Source organism: Miscanthus floridulus, chromosome 4 (genome assembly GCF_019320115.1).
Source record: "Miscanthus floridulus cultivar M001 chromosome 4, ASM1932011v1, whole genome shotgun sequence".
NCBI classification, from domain to species: domain Eukaryota; kingdom Viridiplantae; phylum Streptophyta; class Magnoliopsida; order Poales; family Poaceae; genus Miscanthus; species Miscanthus floridulus.
In genome coordinates this window covers 18,368,145-18,379,479 of record NC_089583.1, presented here as the reverse complement: position 1 = coordinate 18,379,479, position 11,335 = coordinate 18,368,145, and the positions used below count along the sequence as shown (strand labels likewise).

Here is an 11,335-nt window from a genome sequence, read left to right as displayed (position 1 = left end):
CCTCGCACTCCTCTGGACTCGAAGGGACACACACAATTGATGCATCATGAAACTCCCGTCAGGCATCTGAGCAGTCGGCTGATGATAGTAGTATTTATATTCCTTCTGCATCTGTAAGATTCGTATGGCCTAACAAATTCGTCTTCTCTCCCTAAGCTTTCTTGAGGCAACGACAGTGCTGGTCTGCCCCAGCGAACTGACCAAGCTGTGCGACGATCAGGCGCCAGGCTGGCTCAGATTGCCGGATCTGGTGGTGGAGGCAGGCAGGTCGCCGTCCATGGCGCCGCGCGACTGCGTGCAGCTGTGGCCTCTGGAGGATCGAGGACCGGGTGAACTGCGCGCTAAGTGCGATTCTTCAAGCGGCGCTGGGGGCTCTTGAAGGAGTTCTTCCAGCTCACCGTCACCTGCGATACGCCGTGGTCACGCTCCTCATCTTCTACCGGCCGACATGGTTCCTACATGACGTCATTGTTGTGCTTGGCTGGGGCGGGCCACGAGAGCCGCAATGGCGGCGGCGCAGCCTCCACCAGTGGCGGGGACGCCGACTCGACGACGGCGCGGACCATGAGCTTTTCACGCAAGTAGTAGTTCTCTTTCCTGGGTGCCTTCTGGAGCGGATGAGTGAGGAAAGGGCTATTCGTTTGGCTGTAGCTTATCGTAAATGATCGTAAATTTTTAGTTGGAATAGTATTTTTCTCTCACACAAACTAGTCAGTAGTACTTCTTCACGAACCAGCAACGATACGAACCAGCCAACCGAACAGGCTGTAGGCAGGTTGCTCCCGGGCACGTGCAGAGAGCGATTCGATCCAACTTTCCCTTCTCTTATTCCGTAGTACTACTAATCTGCAATTTTCATTTCTCCTATTTTCTGGAACCCAGTATTTCTGTTGTTTCAATAAGTTGCCTCCAGTTGTGTGTTTCGCAGATATCATAAATCAGGTTATTATATTAATTAATATATAAATAATCTTTTTCATATGTCCAAAATAAGTACCTCTGCTGTTCAGCCATTTTGCTCATATGGTTGTCTTTGCAACCTTGCTTTTGTCATTGTTTACTACACATATATAATTTTGTACCTTCTATATATCATTTTGAATTATACATTTAACAGTGGAATGCTTATTTAGGCATATAATACAATAAATTCCGGCAGCAACGCGTGAGATATATAATAGTATATATATAATATGTGGAAACAATTCCCCATCTCCCATGTATACGTGCGATCCTAAGGAGAAGTAAAAAGCCCTAGGAATGTATCTGGGCTTAATAAAAAAAAACTCAGACGTGAGAATCAAAAGCAGCCCAAATAGAATATAAAATGGGCCGAATGTTCAGGAAGGTAGACAGGTAATCAGGCAAATAGGCACATGGGCTGAAGTGTCGTTAGTTTGTCATTTGTCATTTGCACATGGGCTGAAGCTTCTGGGAGTATATATATATATACGTGCCAGAAGCTAGACAGGGGAACGGACGCTTTGAAGCAAGCCGACCCCGCGATGCATGCTCGAGGAAAATGAACCGCTAGTCGCTACCCCTCCCAGCGCGTGCGCGTCGAGTGCTGTACCTGTACGTGAACACTTCCAGCCTCCACCGTAAAAAAATATTAGTCTCTCCATTCTAAATTATATAAACCATTCAAGATTTTCTTTTTACTACGCATCTAGATTACATCGGCTTTAGATTATATAAGTACAGAAATAAGAATAACAATTTATTAATGGAGAGAATAGTATAGGAAGTTCTTTCCATACTCACTCAACGGCGCAATTGCTGGAGTTGCTCGCCTGATCGTTTTTCCGTGGGTGACCTTCAGGGAAACCGTTACGAACCAACTCCCAGAAGCTTCACCGCTTCATCATTGTACCGTGGTAACACTGAGCCAAAGGGGGCCAGTTATTATTATATATACCTATTAAAATCTTCTACTCCTTTTGTCTAATAAAAAATGTCCTTCTCATTAGATAGATCATTCAATATATTTTCATAATAAACTTATTTAGAGATATAAATATTACTAATATTTTTTTTACAAACCTAGATAAACTTAACACCAACGCGAATTTCATAGCAACACTTGTTATGTGACGGAGGGAGTAGATAATAAAATTATACTCCATCCGGTCCATTTTATGTAGCGCAAGCTAAAATAACACAGTCTCCTAGATTAAACTTTGACCGTTCATTTGCTTTATATTATATTATTTATGCTTATAAACTTATAATCATTGGATAGTATAATTCCTTGTAAATCTAATCGTATAAAGTTTGTATTATAATAGTTAAAAATTAGGAAAAATTGTGTTCTTGCCCCTTATACAAATGTGTAATTGTGATTTTACCCTCGTTTTTCTAACTTTGTGATTTTGCCCTTAACTGTTCACAAGTCTACGCGAATTTGCCCCTGGTCAACGCGATTTTGCCCCTGTTTTTACCGTTGACCAAGGGCAAAATCGCGTTGACTTGTGAACAGTTAAGGGCAAAATTACAAAATTAGAAAAATGAGGGCAAAATCACAATTTCACATCAAAGTTAGGGCAAGAACACAATAGCCCCTAAAAATTATTAGCCTAATTATTGGTCAAAGTTTTTAAAGTTTGAATCTTGATATGCGCGTGCGCCAGATAAAATGGACCGAAGGGAGTACAACACACAACTAGATAATAAAATCATCAAGATCTTTTTTTTGCGAATATCCCTACGAACATTTTTTTTTGCAAATCCCTATAAACATCTGCGAAAGACTAAACCGACAGATCTCGAGATTTATGAAATCACTGCAGAGCCTTGCTTTAATGGGCATGCCGCATACCACTGAAAGAATAGGGCCTTAGATTCTATAATACATATAAAAAATACGAACAATGTGTCAAGTTGATATTTAAGTATTTAACCCAGACCATCACCACGAAGACCTAATCAATTGAGTCACTCAGTTTTTACAAGTTGATTTTTTTGGCTGGCCCCAATGTATAATTTCTGGCTCCGCCCCCTGGTAACATACACACCAAACTTGCACCCCAATCAGCTTCTGAGAAAGAAATCTCTCTGCGAAACACGGCCATCGACGTCTATTGGCCTCGACTCATGCTACCATGTCCATCACAGCAACACAAAGCTCAGGTTGTGAAATTGGAGGAATATGATGAAACCCTAATAATATGTTGTTCATTGTATTGAACACTTAGAGGAATTATAGGTAAATATAAGGAGAAATTTGGAGCATAAATCATGCTAGGCTTAATCTTATTATATCTCTAGAATTATATCTTTATCTCTAGAGTAAATTTGTACATGTCTCCAATTAACTATAACCATATATATCTATACTTTGAATATTCTCCCTTAGTCGTAGCAGGAGCGAGCGGATGATTGTGACTGAATGTGAAGTTTTATGCTTACACCGTATCCTTCGCTTCTCCATCGTCATCTACATCTCTGATAGATGGTACGACACCTAGGGTGGTGCCAATATCTACTTCTGGTGTCATACCTTCTCTCTCATCAGTTACAGGTGACCGGTGACCACGCTTCACCATTGAGGCCCAGCTTAATAGACTATCTGACGAGTATCTAAGACCAACGTTGACTGAGCCTTCTACTAAACACCTTTACGACCAAATTAAACCCCTGTTTGATTCAACCAATCGATCCGAGACTCGAGGGCTACTTCCTTTTCTTGGTTTGAACCCCAAATCTAATGTCGTCTTGATGCTAGAAATTTATTAGTGGAACCCATTACACGTATTACACTACTACAGAAATGATTTTGCGAGACACCCCAAAAACTTAACCGAGACGGACGCCTATTTTAGCCCGCCATGGTAAATCCCACGATTTACCGAGGCGGGCGTTTTTTATTTACCGTGGTGGGCACTTTTGCCCGCCTCGAAAAATCGATTTACCGAGGCGGGCACCTTAAAATGCCCGCCACGGTTAATAGGTATTAACCGTGGCGGGCATTTTAAGGTGTCCGCCTCGATAAATTGATTTTCTGAGGCGGGCGCGTTATAAGGCCCGCCACGGAAAATGGCCTGGCCCAACCGGCCCAAGACGAAGCCAGATAGCCACTCCAGGTATAAATAGGCACACTTACGGTTTCCCAGCCACAGCCGAACTCCCTCCCTCCACCTCCGTGAGCACTTGATCCCCTTCGTCGCGATTCTCGGCTCCCTCTCACTCTCAGATCCACACGGCGCCCCCGCTCCCTCTGCTCCAACTCTCACTCGTGCCCCTCTCCCTCACACCATCTCGGCGCGCTGCCCCTCTCCTCCGGCCAGCCTCCATCTCCCTCTCCACCCCATGACGCCGGTGATGGCGCTGCAAGGCGGGCATACCCGGTGGTGCGCGCCGTGGCCGGCGGCAAGGACCGCCACAGCAAGGTGGCGGCGCCGTCCACCACGGCGTCCCCGACGGATCTGACCTCACCACGGCGACGGCCTCCCTCCCTCCCTCTCCATGGCGCGGATCGACACGGCGCGGATCCACGACGGCGGCCTTCCCCCTCCCTCCTTGTGGCGGCGGCGGCTGGGGCGTCCACGACGACGACGGTGACTGGGGCCAGATCCACGACGGCTGGGGCCAGATCCATGGCGGCGGCACCTGCTCCGGCGGGGATCCACGGCGGCGCGGCGCGTGGAGGTAGGTACAGCACTTCCCTCCCTCTCCCTCTTCCTTCATCTCCCTCTCCCTCTTCCTTTGTAGATGACGACGATGAGATCCGGCCACCATGGCCCAGATCCAGCCCCCACGGTGCGTATCCGGTGGTGGGTCCATCCACGGCGCCAGATCCGTGGCGTGTGGGCCGCTCGACTGAGGTGGTGGGCGGATCCGGTGCGGAGGAGCTCCCTGGGCGCGGTGGTGGGCAGATCCAACAAGGTGGGAACGGGTGCATCGGTGGGTTGGGCTGGGAACGTACGGGCTCGCTGGCGGGCTTGAGAATGGGCTCGCCGGCGGGCTCCTGGGTTTTTTTTGTTTTTTTTAAATGATTTACCGCGGCGGGCGTCCTAATGTGCCCGCCGCGGTAAATCGATTAACCGCAGCGGGCAAAGCGGCCCGCCGCAGGAAGGCCACGATTTACCGTGACCTTTACGCGGTGGCGGACGCGTTTGCCCGCTGCGGGAAAGCAAATTCGTCCGCCACGAAAAACGTTTCTGGTAGTAGTGTTATTGGCATATTTTTGCTGTCAATAGGGTGATAGGGAGCAGGCGAGCGGATGGGCTCGAGGTATTCCCCTAACGACTACGTCTATGACGCGATGTTGATTTTTGTGGAAGGAAAAATTTATGATTTGAGATAGTTGATTGAAACAACAAATATACTCCGTTCATATAGATAGTAAAGACATATGATTTGAGGCGGGCCAATCGCTAGTTAAGATTTTACTTTATTATAGTTTCATTCACCAAGGATTAGAAAATGAATAAATCTTTCATAGTTGCAGCAACTGGTTCGTCCCATATTTGGTATGAAAACCGACTTTCCATTTGACCGGCTTCAAATTGCTATTAAATTGTTAGGACACTTGGATGAAGCCCACAACTTTAATGATATTTAGGCGAAACTTACTTATCATAAGGGCAAAATTTCATTTAGTCCCCTGTGTTGTCCGGTGGGTGCGTGTGTGTGTTGGCCTTGGTAATCAGAGTATTACCGAGTTTGCTGTTTCGCTTAAAACTCTCTTTCTGCTTAATGAAATACGCGTCGAAAGGCGTCGTCTCAAAAAAAAATCATAAGGGCAAAATTTCATTTGAGTTCATGCAACAGAAATGGAGAGGCGCTTGGGTATTGACTCGTGGTTGTGGACGCCTTGGATGACGTGGCTTCACGAAATAGTCGTCCGATTAATCGTGATGACTAATCGTGACTAGTCATCCGATCCGTTCATCGACGACTAAGATCGACTAGATGACTTGATAATAATATTGCAAAATCAAGAGGATCTATATAGTTTTTAAACATGTTAATCTGTAAGATGAATCTAGGCATGACACTTCAAAATTATGGTCAGAGGTAAGTTCTTTTCTTTTTGTTTTCCTTTGCTGGGGTTTAGAGGTATTACTTGGACCTCGATCAATATACACGGACTTTGGGCATGTTTGGTTAGAAGCCTGGGGAACTTGCCTGGTAAAAAGTGATGCCTGAAAGTTGTCTGAAAAGTTGATGGTTTTTGCCTGGAGAGGCAATTCTGAAGAAAAGTTGTTTGGTTGGAGGCATGTGCCTGAGAATGTTAATAAGAGGAGATATTTATAATATCAGTGTGTTAACTGATGTTTGTGATATATAATTAGCATATAGCTTTTGCAGTTTTACTAAAAAATATATTTGTATAAATATTTTAATTAGTTAAATAAATATAGAATTATTTATAAATCTAAAAATGTTATTTTAATTAGATTTATTTTAGATTATTAAGCTAATAAAATAGAAATAAATATGTATTCATATTAAATTAATCCATAATGGTACATGTTTGCCTTAATAAAATAGCTAATGTACTTTTGCCTTAATTATAAGTAGCTAATGCACGGTAGTTAAATAGCTAAAGCAATCAAATTAGTCATTGGAGTAGTACCGCAAAGAAGCAGCAGGAGCCAGACGACCGTTTTTCTACGCCTGGAGATGCCTGGGGCAGGCATCCCACCAGGTCTGCAACCATACAAGGTGCAGTCAACTTCCAGGCAAGTTACAGGCGAGGCATTTTTCTCCCAGGGTTCAATCCAACTTGCCCTTTGTATCTTGGAGAGGCGATCGTCGATCGTTTCAAGTACTGCTTTGACCCTTTGACTTGTCCAGCATACCAAGTACTCCCCGACCGTACTACTTTTCGGCATCGTCTCAAGTTTGCTGTCACATTGCCACAATGGTAACCGATCCAGAACACACAGCAACACAAATAAGAGCTTCAGGTCTTCAGGAATAACTTAGCTAATACATGCATGGTAAGTGTGTGCACTGCAAGTCTGAAACAAACATTCAGACTACTATTGGATTCTAATTTTGACAAATGTTTACAAGACTCAAGAGATCTACATCATCAGCACTTTCCTTGATACTACACAGTGTATTAGTGTGCAGTGTGCAGTGTGCACTGACAGATCGAGACAACTGCTTGCACACTATTTTTCCCTTCCAAAACACAATTCCAAGATTCCTCCAACCCTGTGTCAAAATGCAGCCACGCAGCCAAACCAACTCACTCTCTCCGATCCAGTTAGGACTTCAGATCAGACGTGTCACCTGCAAATACGTACGTACGTACGTACTGTACTACCTATACGGCTGTACATCAGTCTCAGGCATGTTCCAGTCCAACTGTCCAAGCAAGATTCTTCAGCCCTGTGCATGAGCAGCGATCCTGACGTTGAGCCTCCGGAGCCAGACGGAGTGGAGGATCATGTGGAACGCGTCGTACCGGCGCGGCGGTCCGCCGTGCACCATGAAGTGCCGGCGCACCATCCTCACCCGGCGCTGCATCCGGATGTACTGCCGCGGCGACACGGCCGACAGGATCTGCTTGAGCCGGGGGACGTCTGCGACGCGCACCCTCACCGCGAACGCGTCCTAGTTGAGCACGTCCGCGAACGGCAGCGCGTACTCGCCGTCGTCCACCACGACGGGGACGCACTCCAGGTACAGCGCCTCCCCCAGCCGCGGCGACGCCACCTCGTACCCGCCGGGGCACAGGCAGAAGCGGCTGCGCCGCATCATGTCCGTGTACGACGCGCCGCCGTGGGGCAGGTACTCGCTCACCCGCACGACGTTGGGGTCGTCGTCGTCCCGCCCGCTCCCGGGGCCCCAGTGCGCCAGCAGCGCCGGACGCACGGGCCCGTGGTTGCCGCCCGCGAAGAAGGCCAGGATCGGGCGCCGCGACGCCGACGGCCCGCCCACCTGCCGCTCCACGGCGTCGCTCCGCAGGTTGATCTCCGGCAGCGACACGTCCTTGGCTGGGTTGAACCCGTCCGACGTGTTGGCGTTGCACAGCACCCGGATGGCGTTGCCGAACAGCTGCGCGTTCGCCGACGACACGTACGGCCCCTGACGACGGCAGTGCAAACGGTTGCAAAAATCAGCAAATTTTTCTTCAAATGGCAATACGACACAGGAGCAGCTGCATGCATATGCTTTTTACCCAGTCATGGCAGGAGAGCATGAAATGGTCGGCGCCGGCGCTGCGGTTCCAGAAGGGGTACTTGTCGGAGAGCACGCGGACGTAGTCGGCGACGGTGCGCTTGAGCGGGGCCATGTCGTGGGAGCCGGGCTCGTAGATGGTCTTCACCATCTTGGCGACGCTGAAGGGGAGGAAGAAGACGTGGGCGCGGGCGGGGTCCCTGGTCCGCAGCCGGCTCTCCATCTCCATGGCGTGGATGAACCTGCCCTCCGTCGAGTAGATGCTGCGGCACGGCCCGTCGTGGAACACCGGCGGCTCGCCTTCCTCGTACACGTACACCTTCATCTGCTTCTCCATTTCCAGGTAGCTCCTGTACGTGTCAAGCAGTACAGCAGAGGAGGTTCAGACATTCAGAATAATCAGTGTCACTGAAAATGATGATGTTCAGGCATTCAGAATAGTTATGTTTAGACATTTTCAGGTAGCTCCACGAGTATCATATTTGTTGATGTTTCGACAGGAATTACCTACCTGTGAAATGCCTAGGCATTTCTGTACACTGGCCCCATTGGCACGTAATCCTTGTCAGCCAATGGAGATCTCTTGTCCTTGTTTCGTATCGCTTCCATTATCGCGGACCGAGCCTTCGCAAGACCAAGTTCTAATCGCTCCAGGTTCACGTCTCTGCTCCTCCTCTGAACTTGCGGCGTGGCTCGGATCACCTCATTTGAGTTCCCCTGTAACACAAAGAAAAATCTAATAAGCAACTCATCCTGCAGGGACGTACGCTCAATTCAAAGCTGTTCACTACTTCAGTGTTTGATCAGCAGTGACAGTGATCACAGACTGCTTCTTACCGGCGTCTCTCAACAATGCAATTTCAGGAGCCCTATATGCAGTACTCGTACTTGTCACAAATTCTAACAGAAACATAAAAAACTAGCTTCGTTTCTTTAGGATCATCTTATTAGTTCATCAACAATTTCAATTGCACTAGTAATAAAATTGTAGTACAGTTCAAATTAGCCCCCTGTCACCCTATGTGCAATGCAAGAAGGACTCTTCTCCTGCGTCCCCAATTGATCTTGAGACTGCAGGAAGAGACGAGATCCCCACGCTATCTGCTCTCAGGTCAATTCGATGAAAGGGACGCCCCTGTCCTGGCTTGCTCCTTAAACTTCTCACTGGCAAGCCAGCCTAGCTTATCAGCCATTGTATAGTATTTTTCTCTCACAATAAATCAGCGAATATTACTTTTCAGCCTGGCTTTTTAGCGAAGCGAACGGGGCCAATTGCCTTCTCCGAAACTTGTAGGACACGGAGCACAACTACGCGTCACGAGTGAGACACGTGTTCTATTTTTTACCCTGTTCGTTTGGGCTTGTTTGGCTTATAAGCCGTACTTTTTCAACCAACGGACAGTATTTTTCTCTCACACCAAATCAGTCAACAGTACTTTTAGCCATGGCTTATCAGCCAAATAAGCCCAAGCGAACAGGGCGTTTATCTGCTAAAGTATGTTCATGAATTTGATGCGCAAATGTATTAATTAATTTTCACATTGCTGGCGCATGATTGGGGCCGTTCGAGCTCGCAACACCAATAGCTGTATCATGATATCATCATTGAATTGGTGAACTGAACTGAGCAGTACGAGAAAATTTCACAGGAAGTGAGATGATACATGCTCTGCTCAAAAGGTGGCATGACGAGAGTACTCCTCTGCTGTAAATTACCAGTGAATTTGGCATGCATGGAAAGTCAGCAATAACAAAAATTCGTTACATCTTCAGTTGTGATAATATCCTCCAGAAAGTGTGACATGCAAGTTCAGTTAAGATATTCCTCCAGTAGCTAGTTGCACAATTAATCAGCTAAGTACTAGTAGTGTCCATGCAAGTATGGCATTTCCTCTACAACCAGTGCACTTCAAGAATGAAAAGCCATTGATTATTGCATAGGATGTGCCAATACCATCAAAGAGATAAGGTCTCTCAGATGAACTAACAATCAACCAGAAAACAGAAGAAATATAGTGACACCATTAATTAGAGAGACGAGCTGCATATCGTTACCGGAGACGCCGCCGCAGCCAGCTGTGAGGCCGGCGCCGGTGCCGGTGCGGGTGGCGGCGGCGTGACGGAGATCTGATGAGGCGGCGGCGCGCCATAGCCGGAGCTGGAGTTGTTGACCAAGGACAGGAAGCCATCGTCATCACCCTGACCCCGGACCTCCTCGTGCACCTCCTTGCCGGTGCTGTTCCTGCCACCGCCGCCGTCGGAGTAGTATGAGCTGGCTGTGGCCAAGAGGTGCTCACCGCCAACTCCGCCGGCACTACTCGTCAAGGACGAGAAGGATGATGAGGGGGCAGACGACGGCGACGACGACAGGAACCAGCTGGAAGCTTGTGTCCTGGTGGGGTCCCACCAGCAGGCAGCCACCACCAGGAAGGTCACAAGCGCGAGTAGGCAGGCCGCCACGGCGGCGTGGGCGGCCGAGGCCCTGCCGTGTCCATGGCCATGCAACCACGGCAAGCAAGGAAACGCGGAGGAGGTGGAGACGGTGGCGCGCATGGCTAGCTGGTTTGGCTGGCCTAGGTGTCAAGGCAGGGACGACGATGCCTCCATCACAAGAAAGCTATAGAGCTTGCTTGACACCGGAGCTAGCTTCTTCTCCTTGCCTTGCGAGGTGCGGTTGCATACGGCGGCAAGCTTAGGACATGTTCATATGAGGATGGCATGTATAGATTTCCATTTGGCACTAACAGTTTGGGCCAGCCCATGCATGGCACGAAAAAGCACGGCCTAGGCATGCCCAGGCCCGGTCAGCATTGTGCCCGTGCCTGGCACGGCCCGGACTTAGTGCCGTGCCTGGGCCGCCATTTCGGCCCGCAGTGCCGGCTCAGGCACGGCACGGTTAACAGGCCGGCACGGTTGCGGCACGGCTCAGAGCCGTTGATATGCCTCCCCGCTCCTCTCGACAGTTGGATTTGCCTATTGGAGGGGAGGGGTATATAAACCGTCTCGCCCCCGTCGCCTCGTATCCCACCTAAACCCTAATTCATTTTGAGCGCCGCTCTCTCTCTCTCTCTCCTGTCTCGCTCTCCTTTCTGGCTCTCTCCGTTGCGACGACGACTCTCTTCTCCTGCCTCCAACCTCCTCTCTTCTTCTCCCACTTCGGTGACCTCTTGAGCCACCGATGGCCGGCACTGGCACACGA

At 48.5% G+C, this 11,335-nt stretch overlaps 1 pseudogene; it reads right to left on the bottom strand.

The window, feature by feature from the left end:
- Positions 1–7,237: 7,237 nt before the first annotated feature.
- Positions 7,238–10,689, bottom strand: LOC136551064 (probable glycosyltransferase At5g03795; annotated as a pseudogene).
- Between the last annotated feature and the right edge of the window lie 646 nt (positions 10,690–11,335).